This window comes from Pteropus vampyrus, unplaced genomic scaffold (assembly GCF_000151845.1).
Source record: "Pteropus vampyrus isolate Shadow unplaced genomic scaffold, Pvam_2.0 Scaffold2, whole genome shotgun sequence".
Lineage (NCBI taxonomy): Eukaryota > Metazoa > Chordata > Mammalia > Chiroptera > Pteropodidae > Pteropus > Pteropus vampyrus.
The window spans coordinates 36,279,649-36,292,743 of NW_011888783.1; the positions used below are offsets into that span (position 1 = coordinate 36,279,649).

A 13,095-nucleotide genomic window follows, 5' to 3' on the forward strand; every position below is an offset into this window, starting at 1 on the left:
CAAAAGCAAGGGAACCTTTCCAAGGAAAAAAAAAAAAAACCCCCCAAAAAAATTTTTTTTTAAGTGACATCTAGAAAGTGTGCCTCTTTCTGTCTCTTTCCCTGGCGCCTCATTGGAGGAAGGAGGGGGTTGTTTTTGTATTCTCCCCCACTGGAGCAAGACACAATCAGATGTTAGCTGGAGGAGAGAAACCACTTTTGACAACAGCAAATAAAAATAAAAGTGCCCTTCCTCATCTGACAGGATGGACACCCACCTCACACACCCCTCCCCACTCCAACCCCTCCTTCACCCCCCCCCCGCACCACCCCCTCCTCACCCCGGAGCTCCACTGCGTATGTGGTTTGGTGCTACTGTTGCCCCGGAGTTAAAGTCAGAGCCAGAGGAAGGCAATGAAGCCCCCACAGACACACTTACCTTTCCTGCCCCCCACTTTTGAGTGCCTTCCCTGGAGCTGTGGAGGATGACACAAAGGGTAATAAAGGGGGGGAGTGGAAGGAGGAGGAGGAGGCGAAGGAGGAGGAGAGCTGGGGAAGTGGCTGCTCCTGGGTGTAGTGAGATGTCTCCAGCCAGGGCCAAGCAGCAGCAGTAGCAGCAGCAGCAGCAGCAGCAGCAGCAACAGCAGCAGAGAAGGGTCTGTGTTGCTAAGAGGCTTTTGGTTTCTTTCTCTTCTCTCACGGCCAAAGAGGAGGAGGGTGGAGGGGGCTCGGGAGGGAGGCTACTGGAGGGATGAGGGGGTAGGAGTCGTGGATGGGGGTTTTCGAAGAAGAAGAAACTCCTTCTCCTTCTCTCTCAGGCTCAATCCCTCTCTCAGGTCTCAGGGCTGGAGGGTGGGGGAAGGAACTCAGCCGCCTTCCCCCCACCCCCCTCAATTCAAGGTTGAAGTGGGGTAAAATTAGTGTCCTGTCCCTTTAAAAATAGAAATAAAAGGTCCCCCCCCTCGGCCACTGCCTCTCTCTTCATCATCAGCTGCTGCTGCTGCTGGGGTCTCTCTGCTTGGGGGGGAGGGGGGGTTCGGGTAGAAGAGACGGGAGGCACTCACTGCGCATGTCCCTCTCTGACGGGAGGCTGGTTGGTTGAAGGCAGGAGGAGGGGGAGGGGAGGAAATGAAATGGTTTCCCAGAATGCTCCGAGGCGCTCGCGACCCGGAAGACATTGTAGCAGGGGGTAGCGGGGCGGGGGCGGGGAGTAGGAGGAAGTTGCTACTCTTTAACACTCTCAGCCCCCTCCTCCCTCCTAAGAGAAAGTGGAGGAACAGAAGTGGGCGTGGACAGAGGCGAAAGGCGGTCACGTGTTGGGGCGGGAGGGGCGGTGCGTGCGCAGGGCATGCCGGGAGTAGTGGTGTGTCGTTGGCAGCTGCAGGTGAAGCTGGTCGGACTGCGGGGCGAGAGAAGCCTGTGAAGCTAGTCCTGCGGTCGCTAGATCCTGGCTCTGCCCTGGTAAGGGCAGCCTTTTCTGAGAGGTAACATGGGGTAGGCAGGCCTCAGGACGAAGAGCATAGGCACTAGTGGCGAACGGCTAATCGAAAGGGGGAGGACGGAAGGGTTTGGAGACTAGGAATGCGAGAAGGGAGGCAGGCTTGTCTAGGCCAGGCAGGCCGGAAACCAGGCGGGCTCCTGTCTCGTGGCCTCTCTACGAGCCTGCCGACGAATCCCCGACGAGTGCAGGGAGCCCTGATGAAACTAGATCTGTGGCGGGATGACGACTACACTCGGTGGTGATGAGGTCCTGGTGTAAGAGAGAAACGATATCTCTGGAGTCTCTGCAGATGACTCTGGTGACTGCTTCAGCTCAGAGCAGAGGACCTGTCAAGGCAGGAAGACAAGCTCCATGTGTGAATTTTGACAACTTCTAGGATTAGATGGATTGCTTATATTGGCTGTTACGACCGTCAGTCCTTACTTCGCTACCCCTGGAAATCTGGAGTGGCTTTGGGGAGCGAGCAAACTGGGAAGTCATGAGTGGAATTTCTCTCCATGTTTTGCGTTGTGCTGCAACTAAACGCCAGTGCCTGTTCTCAGAAAGGGTTATGAAATTGTATAGTCCTTGATACTGAGTATTAGAGTTGCTGGAAAAGGATCATCATCAAAGTTTTCCCTTTCTATAGTGTAGATGAGAGATTTTTAAATGGTTATTTTGTTCTAGGTTTCTGGTTGATATTCTCGGATTAAGAGCCTTAGGTTTCTCAATTAAATGCTGTTTTTTGCTGGAAATAATGTTTATCTTATAAATCAATTCAACATTTTAAGAAAAGATTCATGAATTTACCTTAGTAAAGCTTTTTAGTAAAATAGCACTGCTTTTTTACATTCTGTTCATACAGTATTAACTAAAATCATTCCGATCTTTAAGTTATCTATCATTTTTTGTAAAGGAACTTTGAAAGATTATCACCCATGTATGGTTTCTATTAAGACCAAGAATCTAAAATTCCTCGTGTCTGTCGTGTTGGTATTATTTAATTCTGTAATGGGTCCTGAGGGTACACTATCATTAATAAAGATACCACTATTTTCTCCGTTTCACTTACATGTTTTGACAGTGGATCCTATTTATATGTATCATTACCTGTTGCTTACTACTCTGTGTGTGCAGTAATCTTGTCAAATATAAACAAGGCTCCCGTACCTTAAATTTTAGTTTATATTGATACCAAATGTGTACCACTTTATAACAACAAAAAAATTATAGCAATTAAAGTGCCTTAGATAATTTTAAAATATTTTTGTATGGTAAAATACTAAATATGCAGAAAAGTGCACAAATCAGAGATATGCAGTATAATGAATAGTTACACAGTGAACACTGTAATCAGTACCAAAATCAAGAACTAGAACATTGGTGGCACTGGAGACATACTCCTCCCGCCATTCCTGATCTTTCCTTTCTCCTCACCACTCCCAGAAATTTACACTATTTGGATTTTTATGGTAATTATTTCCTACTTTTATTTCAACTTTATTAAACCACCTATGTCGACATTCCTAAACAATATAGGTCAGTTTTGCTTGTATTTTACCTATATGTAAATTATGTTATTTTCTCTCATGTTGCTAATATTTAACCATGTTGGTACCCTTAGCTTTAGTTCATGTATAGTGATGTCTATAGTGTCGTGTTATTAGTCTTTTTACTAACAAACCACAGTTAACTAGTCTAATATTAATGAACATTTAAATTGTGTCCAGTTTTTAGCAATTATGAACAATGCTACTATGAAAGATCTGAAACATGTTATTTTTATGCACTAGCATGCCATTTTGTAGAGTATGATTATGCCAAACTTTTCCAAAGTGGATATATCAATTTAATCCCCCACCGGCAGTAGATGATGGATCCCTTTTTTCTACAGTCTTACCAACAGTTGCCATTTTCTGTTTTTGCCAAACTAATGAATGTAGCTTTATATTATTGTTTTAATTTACAGTCCCTGGTTATTAATGCAATTAAGCACTTTAAAAAAAATTTATTAGCTATTCGGATCTCCTCCTCTTTGAATTGTCTTTAAACCTTTTTCACAGTCTTTCTGTTAAGTTTTCTAAGTTTTAAAGATTTGAGCAGTCTGGCAAATATTTTTGTGTGCTTAGATCATTTCTCACTTCCTGGATAACTTTATCTCCATTTTGTTTCTTACTGGTTTATATGCTATTATTGTTGTTATTTGAATGTTATTTGTAATTTTAACTCCAGCAAAAAGGCTTTATCCAATAGAGTAGCGACATCTCTGTGTGTTTGTTGAACATTTAAAATATGGCTAGTGTTACTGTGGAACTGAATTTTTGGTTTTATGCAGTTTTAATTTAAAATTGACAATTAATACTTGATTCATTTGTCTAAAAACCCTTAAATATGTTTAGAACAACTTAGGTATGTAAATTACTTTCTCAACTGTAAACTTATATAAAAATAAAGATTAAGTATTTTTGATGACCATTTAGCATCTGAATTATCATGTTCTGTAAATGTCAAATAAACACCAGATTTCTAAGACTTAGTAGAAAAACAATGTAAATTAATTCATCTTGCTATGATTATGTTGAAATTATAATAAAGTAATTTCACCTTTTTTTAATGTGGATATTGAAAAAATTTTTAATTATATTGGTAGTATTGTATTTCTGTTGGAGAGCACAGTTCTCTGCTGTCAATGTTGAGTACATATCCCTATAAATTTACTACTGTCCGTGTTCTTAATTTCTTTTGCATCTCTGAATTTTCTTTGGGTATTTTTTTCCTTTTATTGAGTACAGTCTTCAGAAGTTATCTAATACAGGTGTGCTAATGGCCAATTTTCTTAATTTTTTGCTTACAGTGTCTTTGTTTCCCTTCAAAGTTGAATGTTTTGGGGATATTAAATTGTAAAATTGGTTATGGTTGTTTTTCAGCACCTCAAAGATAATGTTCCACTGTGTTTTGGCTTTCAGTATTGATTTGGAAAGTCAGCTGTCACTCTAAATCTTGGTCCTTTGAAAGAAACCTGCTTTTAAAAATGTTTTGTTTTTTGTCTTAGGTTTTTTGCTCTATCTTCATAATGTTTTCATGTGGAAATCTTTTTCCTGTTTTGTGTTCACTGGGATTCTTAATTCTGTAGCTCAGTGTCTTTTTAAGAAATATATCACCTATGTTCCTTCTTACTGTTTTTACTACTTGCTAAAAATTACAATTGTGGGTGTTGTTGACCTACTATTCATAGTTTTTTACTTTTATTTTTATTTATTTATTTTTTTGGTTTGTGACTGATAATTATAGTTTCTGAATTTTTTATGGGTCTGTTTCTGCTAGTTCATGATTTTTTTTCTCTTGTGTGCCTGTGTGCTGGTTGTTGTATTTGAAAAAATATAGAAATAGCATATAAGTCCTAAGATAATATCTTTCTCAAGAAGGCATGTTTTTGTAGGAAAGGTGCTTCAAGATGCTACCAGTCCCAAGTTAGTCATGTTCAAGACTTGGGATTTCTTCTGTTATACAAATGACATGAAGCAGGGCCTCAAGTCATATGAGTCATGCGAGTTCTGTTTTACTTCCACTACTCCCTTATCCTGATGATGTTGCCCTTAAAGTTGGGTGATGGTTTATATGAGTCCCCAGGTTTGGTGGATCCTGTGCTTTGGTTTTTTGCCCCATGCTCAGCAAAGCCACCAGTAGCTCATCAACCTTCTTGTTTCTCAGCCTTTTTGTCTTAGTGGGCAAAAGGCTTCAGGACAAAGTGACTGAGGGTATGGTTTCTCTGGTTTACCTCCTAGATTTTGGAATGTATTTCATACTATCTTATTTATTTTTTTATTGGGAAGGTTTTTTTGGTTGACTTCAGCAGGAGGACTAATCCTGTCTGCCATTACCATTAATAGAACCCTTATACTCTTATTTTTGAATTTTGAGATTTTCTTTTTTATTTTTATTAGAATTTATTTGATGCTAAATTTACTCCCAGGCCATAAATTTTGTTTCTTCAGGGATATCTTTTTCTTCTTCGCAACCTCTTTCTGTTTAGGAACCATCTGCTCTTTTTTAGTAAGGATCATCTCAATGTGGCAAGGAGAGCTCATGTATGGGTTAATCTGCCCACGAGCTCTGTAAGTTCTGTGTGGCATCTTGATGGCTTTGTTCACCTGGATGTCTTCAGTAACCAGAGAATCTACATCTAAACTCGTAAGTTTAGCATTACTATCTGCAAGTGCAGCAAAAATTCAGCAGTCTTTTTAGGCCAGTGACCCTGTGTCTAGCCCCATTGTTTGACCTGGGCATACCTACCTACCAGCTCCACCATTGTTACCGGGGAATGGCACACCTTGCTTCTATAAAGTGACATCCTTCAGATTCTTGGTAGCCTTTCAGATATGCATACCCTTGATGGCCTGGGCAGTTTCACAGATGTTCTTAAAGTGAACACGAAGATTTGAACCTCTTGATTTGCATGATTTTGTGGGGTTTTCCAGGTCAGGCGAATAGCTAACCATTTTCAGAGGTCACCTCAGGCCACTTACCAGAAGAGCAAATTTTGAGATTTGATTTAAAGATGTTTCTACTTCTAGGCAAAATTAAGTCATATATTAGGCTAAAAATGTTTAAATTATATTGGCTTCTACAGTATCAGAAGCCAAGTTAATTAAAATTTAGAAAATATTTTCATGCAGTCTGTGCTCCTTAACAGTTTCGAATGTAAAAGAACACATGCTTTGAAGTATTAATTACTTCTACATGGCTTATTATTAAAAATCTATTTATCACAAATTCAGTTCTCCAGAATATTGCCCATCATAGTTGGTGCCATGGTGGACCAAATTGGTTGGGCCTTTATCTCCTCACTTTGCTCAGGCCTCAGGAAGGGTATAATATTGGACAAGGTGGGTGTTATAGCCCATATTTCCCCTCTCTAAGAGGAAGCACTTTTAAAACTTTTTTTTTTTTTTTTTGGCCAATTCTTTTGGTAATTACCTTCATATTTCTAAATAATATATCACTATGTCTTGAATTTCCTATTTTAGGCATTATCTCTTGACTTCCCACTAAGGATGATATAAATTTCCATTTTTTTCCCCAGACACCCTAACCACTCCCTCATTGTATCACTGATACCTTAGTTTTTGGTAAATAACTGTCAGTGTCTGTATAGTTTCTCAATATTTATCATTAATTCGGTCCCAGACTATCTGCTGGTTGACAACATATTCTCTCCGTAGGTTCAGAGGTATCAATTATTTTTATCAGTTTAATCTTGATTGAGAAGTTTCTCCATCATTCTTTCCAGATTAGGCCAATTGCTTGATATAGTTGCCCCTCATGCAACTCTATCCTATGGTGGAGCCTTTGTTTTCTGTATCCTAGGTAATCCTTTGTCTTGAACACTCATTTTGTTTGGTTAGCCTCCAGTAGCTGTCTGAAAGGCAAATGTTTTGAGGCATTATGTATCTGTAAATGTCTGCACTTTACCCTGACTAGTCTGAATATAGAATTCTAAGTTGGAAATGTTTTCTTTAGAATTGTGAAGGAATTTTCAGTGTCTGATACAAAATCTTAAGCTGTTCTAATTTTCAACACTTTGCATTTCACTTTTCTCTCCCCTGTGGAAGCTTCTGTAGCCTTTTTGTTTGAAACTTATAGAATCTTCTTTTTGTTGTATCCAGTGTTCTGAAATGTCACAGTGTTATGAAGTGACTAATATGAGTCTAGGCATCCCCTTTGTCGTGCATTTCATGGGTTCTTTATGTGTGATAACTTGTATCTTTCAGCTCACTTGTATCTCTCAGCTCAGAAAGTTTCTGATACTTGTCCTGTAATCTCCTTGCTTCTAAGTGTTTTGTTCTGGAAATACAAATAGACATTATATGCCTGGACCTATTTTCTTTCCCCCATTTTTCATCTTTTTCCCGTTTTATGCTTTTATACTTTATAGGAAATTTACTTGATTTTTTAAACCTTTGAGACTTTCATTTCTGCTATTTTTTTTATTTACAATACCATTTTTTTCTTTTTATGAATTTAATTAAAGTTTCATTTTAAAGTTAATTTATCTCTGCTTACTCTGTTTTCTCTGTTATTCTTTCTGTTAGTATATTTTACTTTTATTTTAGAGTTTTTCCTTCACTATCTTATGATCCCTAATTGTATGTTCAAATTTATATAAGAGGCATTAGATAATTATTTTACGTCTCTGTGTACTTGGGTGGGGCTTGGTAGCTATTGATGGATCTCACTGGGGAAAGATTTGGATGGGCCATAGGGAGGAATCCTGATGTGTACCTCTTTAGATATTTGGAAGTTTTTTCTATTTGGCTAGTAAGAGTCCAATGAGGAGAATTTTCCACTTTCCTCTAAGTCACCAGTTTTTGGCTACCACGGTATGACCCCCCAGGGGATAATTGACAATGTCTAGAGACATTTGATTATCAAATGTGGGTTGGTACTGAAAATCAATAGAGAGAAGTTGCAGGTGCTGTTGAACATTCTACAATGCACCAGACAGCCACTTACAACAAAGAATTACCCATTTCAAAAATGTATGTAGAGCCTACCTTAAGAAACCCTGCTCCAAGATATAAGCCTGATTGCTAGTGCTCTGAGAATCAGCTGAAAGCAGAGAGCTCAGGAATCTCAACATCCAATTTGCTTCAAGTGTGATACCCTCGCCTTCTACTGTGTCTGATATTTCCCAGTGTAGAGTCCTTCAGTGTTACCCTCTATAGAAACTCTTATTTTCTAGTAGGGTAGGATAGAGGCTTCCATTTGATTTTAACTATTTTGGTACTGCAAATCTTTGAACATGACTTTGTCAATGAATTCTAGCCCAGATTAAAATACTGTTTGTTAGGTGACCATGATGTTATGTGTTTGTCCTATTGGGACAGGATTGACTGATGAGACTGAGTAGCTTTGTACATTTTACTAAAGGCTTAACTGGGACAATAATATGAGATAAGATTGTAAACTAGGAGATAGATGAACTCTGGAATTGACAGTTATTCTCCATTTTTTGACTTCAGTTTTATTCTATCTTTTCACTCCAGATCCTGCTCTAGGTGCTTATATTCAAATAAGCATGTGTTGAAGTTGCTAGTTACTCCTACTTTCTTTTTTCCGCATAATCTCACGTTCTTCCCCCAATCTTCCTCTTCATCTCCAATGAAAACACAACAGAATTTTAGTCTTTTACTGCTTCCTTGATTAACATGAGAGTTGAGATTACTATTAAGTTTTGACCAAAAGGTGAGGTACTAACTTAGCAAGATTAAAGTTCTAAGTGTGTTAGCATTTCTTTTGGCACACACATGCATATTTTTACTTTCTCCCATGTGTTTTTATCTTTTCTCTATTTGTAAAATAAACACTTTTTTAATATAGATGATCCAGAAATGTCAACTTATGTTGTTCTCTTAAAATAATCACTTCTATGTTTGTATGTTTCAGTCAACTTACATTATATTGAGTAGATACCAAAAATATTTTCTCTAAAAGCTGGGTTGCAGCTATTAGCCATTAGATTTCATTTTTTGCATCATGTCCAATGTGTTATAGCACTGCTATGATACAGTGTCTGGTGGGCATCATGTATTTAAAAATTTATATTGAAACAAATTTTATATGCATAACATGTTTAAAAGTTAAAATAATTTTTTTTAATGTCATAGCACTGATAACTATATAGCACTGATAACCATATAGTCAATTTGTATAATATATTATTTAAATGTGCAAGATATTTATTTTTTAAAGTTACAAAATAAGGCAATATCCATTTAGTGTAAAAGTGATAAGAAAAAATGAAAATCATATATAATTCTTATATCTGGAAATAATTCTTTGCAGATGTTAATATATGTAATTTTAATTTTTTTAAAATATATTTTTATACACTTATTAACAGAACCGGACCAGAGTTTTGTCGTATACTTAAAAAAATATATAGCTAACACCTCTCCGTTATATTAAACACTATTATAAAATAATATTGTTTATTTGCTTTATTTTTGTTTTGTTTGTTTGTTTGTTTGTTTTATTATGGTGACTTTGGTTAATGAAATCCAGAAAATTTCAAGCATGCAATTCAACAGTAAGGCATATTGCATTGCAATCTAACTGCTCATAGTTAGATTTCTTTCTGTCACCACACATTTGATCACTTTTACCCCATCTACCTACTCTCCCCGCCTCTGGTAACCACTGGTCTATTAACCATGTCCATAAGTCTCTGTCCTGTTCATTTGTTGCTTTTTAGGTTTATATCCACATATAAGTGATAAGTGGTTTTCAGCTTTTTCTGGCTTATTTCGTTTAGCATGATTATCTTGAGGTCCATCCATGTTGTCGCAAATGACAGTATTTCATCTCTTCTTATGGCTGAGTAATATTCCATGGTATATATGTACCACAGCTTCTTTATCCAATCATCTATTGTAGGACACTTCAGTTGCTTCCACGTCCTGGATACCGTGAATCACCTGTGTGCAAATATCTTTTTGGATATGGATTTTCAAGTCTTTACGGTAAATACCTAGTAGAGGGATTGCTGGATCATGTGATAGATCAATTCTTAGTTTTTTGAGGAACTTCTGTATTGTTTTCCATTGTGGCTGTACCAATTTGCATTCCCACCAGCAGTGTATGAGGGTTCCTTTTACTTCACATCCTCTCCAACACTTGTTATTACTTGTCCTGTTGATAACAGCTATTTTAACATGTTAGATGGTATCATTGTGGTTTTGATTACATTTCCCTAATAGGTAGTGATATTGAGCATCTTTTCAAATATTTATTGGCCATTTGTATGTCCTCTAGGGAGAAGTGTCTCTTCGGGTCCAATTTTTTGATTGGATCATTTGGTTATTTTTGTTATTGAGTAGTACGAGTTCTTTGTATATTTTGGATATGAGGCCCTTATTGGAGGCATTCTTGCAAATATGTTTTCCCATTCAGATGGTTGTATCCTTACTTCATCGACGGTTTCTTTTGTTGTGTAGAAGCTTTTTAGTTTGATGTAGTCCCATTCATTTATTTTTGCTTTTACTTCCCTCACCTTTGAGGTCATATTTATAAAATCCTCTTTAAATCCAAGGTCCATAAGTTTAGTTCCTATGTTTTCTTCTATGCAGTTTATTGTTTCAGGTCTTATATTCGGATTCTTAATCTATTTTGAGTTAATTTTGGTGCATGCTGATAGACAACAGTCTAGTTTCATTATTTGCAGATGGCTTTCCAGTTTTCCCAGCACCACTTATTGAAGAGGCTTTCCTTTCTCCACTGTATATTTTTGGCTCTTTTGTCAATAATTATTTGCTAATGTAAACATGGGTTTATTTGTGGATTCTCCATTCTTTTTCACTGGTCCATGTGTCTTTTTCTGCCAATACCATGCCGTTTTGATTATTGTTACTTTGTAGCATAATTTGAAGTCAGATAGAGTGATGCCTCCAGCCTTGTTCTTTTTTCTCATGACGGCTTTGGCGATTCTGGATCTTTTGAGCTTCCATACAAATCTGATGATTTTTTATTCTATTTTTTTTTAAATGCCAATGGGATTTTGATGGGATTGCATTAAATCTGTACAATGCTTTTGGGAATATGGTCATTTTAACTGTGTTGATTCTTCCAATCCAAGAACATTGAATATCTTTCCAATTCTTTGTATCTTCTTCAATTTCTTTTAATAGGGTCTTGTAGTTTTCATTATATAGGTTCTTCACATGTTTCATTAGATTTATTCCTAGGTATTTTATTCTTTTTGTTGCAATTGCAAAAGGAATTATTTTTTCCACTTCATTTTCTGACACTTCATTAATAGAGTATAAGAATGCTATGGATTTTCAAACATTGATTTTTGTATCCAGAAACTTTACTGTATATTTGCTTATTGTGTCTAATAGTGTCTAATAGTGTTCTTGTGGAGTCTTTAGGGTTTTCTATATAGAGAATCATGTCACTTCTTCATTTCCTCTTTGGATGCTTTTCATATCTTTCTCTTGCCTGATTGCACTCTTCTACAACCTCTAATGTTATATTGAATACAGTGGCGATAGTGGACAGCTTTGTCTTGTTCTTGATCTTACAGGGAAGGATTTTAGTTTTTCACTATTAAGTATAATGTTGGCTGAGGGTTTGTCATAAATGGCCTTTATTATGTTAAGGTACTTTCATTCTATACCAGTTTTTTTAAGTGTTTTGATCATAAATGGATGCTATCTTGTCAAAGGCTTTTTCTGTATCTATTGATATGAGCATTTATTGATATGAGCATATGAGTCATTTTTAAATTTGTTTATGTGGTATATCACATTAATCGATTTATGTATGTTCAACCATCATCCCCGTGCCCCTGAGATGAAGCCCACTTGATCATGGTGTATAATCATTTTAATATGTTGCTGTATTTGGTTCACTGGTATCTTATTTAGGATTTGTGTATCAGTGTTCATGAGAGATATTGGTCTGCAGTTTTCTTTTTTTATGTTATCTTTACCAGGTTTTAGTATCAGGGTAATATTGGCCTCATAAAAAGAAATAGGAAATATTGCCTCCTCTTTGGTTTTATGGAGGAATGTGAAGAGAATAAGTATTAAATCTTCTTTGAATGTTTGGTAGAATTCACTGGTGAAGCCGTCTGGTCCTGGACTTTTACTTTTTGGCAAGTTTTTGGTGGTTTCAATTTCCATACTCCTGATCAGTCTATTTAGATTTTCCAGTTCTTCTTGGTTCAGTCTGGGAAGGTTGTATCTTTCTAAGTACTTGTCTATTTCTTGGTGTTATGTACTTTTTCATAATATTCTTGTATGATCCTTTGTATTTCTGTTGTGTCTCTCATAATTTCTCCTCCTTCTTCCCCGATTTTGTGATCTTTCTCTTTTTCCTTTAGTGAGTCTAGCCAGGGGGGTGTCAGTTTTATTAACCTTCTCAAAGAATCAGCTCTTTGTTGCATTTATTTTTTCTGTTGTATTTTTGTTTTCAATTTCATTTCTTTCTGCTCTAATTTTGATTATTTCCTTCCTTCAGCTGAATAACTTTCAGTTCTTCTTCCTTTTCTAGTTTTTTAAGATGAAGCATTAGGTTGTTTATTTGGGCTCTTGTTTTTAGAGATAGACCTGTAATGATGTGAACTTTCCTCTTATGACCGCTTTTACCATGTCCCAAAAGTTTTGCTATGTTGTACTATCATTATCATTTGTTTCTATGTATCTCTTCATCTCTCTTTTTATTCTCTGACCCAGTCATTCTTCAGTAGTATATTGTTTAATCTCAACGTATTTGTGGTTCTTTCTGCTTTTTTTGCAGTTGATCTCTAGCTTCAAAGCATTATGATCAGAGACTATGATTGGTATGATTTCAACCTTCTTAAATTTGTTGAGGCTATCTCTGTGACCCCGTATATGGTCAGTCCTTGAGAATGTTCCATGTGCAGTAGAGAAGAATGTATAAGCAGCTGTTTTGAGATAAAAGGCTCTGTAAATGTCCATTATGTCCATTTGATCTAATGTGTCATTTAAGGATGTTATTTCCTTATTGATTTTCTGTTTGAATGATCTGTTCATATCTGACAGTGGGTATTTAGGTCCCCTACTATGATAGTATTTTGTTCTGTTTCTCCCTTTAGTTCTGTTATGAATTACT

At 36.8% G+C, this 13,095-nt stretch overlaps 2 protein-coding genes and 1 pseudogene across 13 annotated transcripts in view; 1 reads left to right on the forward strand and 2 right to left on the reverse strand.

Moving 5' to 3' along the window:
• MBD5 (methyl-CpG binding domain protein 5) overlaps positions 1 to 1,088 on the reverse strand; it is a 383,463-nt gene extending 382,375 nt beyond the window's left edge. For 6 of the 10 annotated variants that reach the window (XR_002780142.1, XR_002780140.1, XR_002780157.1 and 3 more), the window contains exon 1: positions 418 to 1,058. The gene's annotated coding sequence lies outside the window, so the exon portion shown is untranslated. Of the gene's footprint in view, positions 1 to 417 lie in introns of all 10 variants that reach the window. The other 4 variants (XM_023530262.1, XM_023530261.1, XM_023530258.1 and 1 more) reach the window with 3 other exon arrangements.
• Positions 1,089 to 1,292: 204 nt separating this feature from the next.
• The window catches only part of ORC4 (origin recognition complex subunit 4), a 76,702-nt gene continuing 64,899 nt past the window's right edge, over positions 1,293 to 13,095 (forward strand). The window contains exon 1 of one of the 3 annotated variants that reach the window (XM_011359654.2): positions 1,293 to 1,439. The gene's annotated coding sequence lies outside the window, so the exon portion shown is untranslated. Of the gene's footprint in view, positions 1,463 to 13,095 lie in introns of all 3 variants that reach the window. The other 2 variants (XM_023530274.1, XM_011359647.2) reach the window with 2 other exon arrangements.
• LOC111739198 lies at positions 2,934 to 7,414 on the reverse strand (annotated as a pseudogene).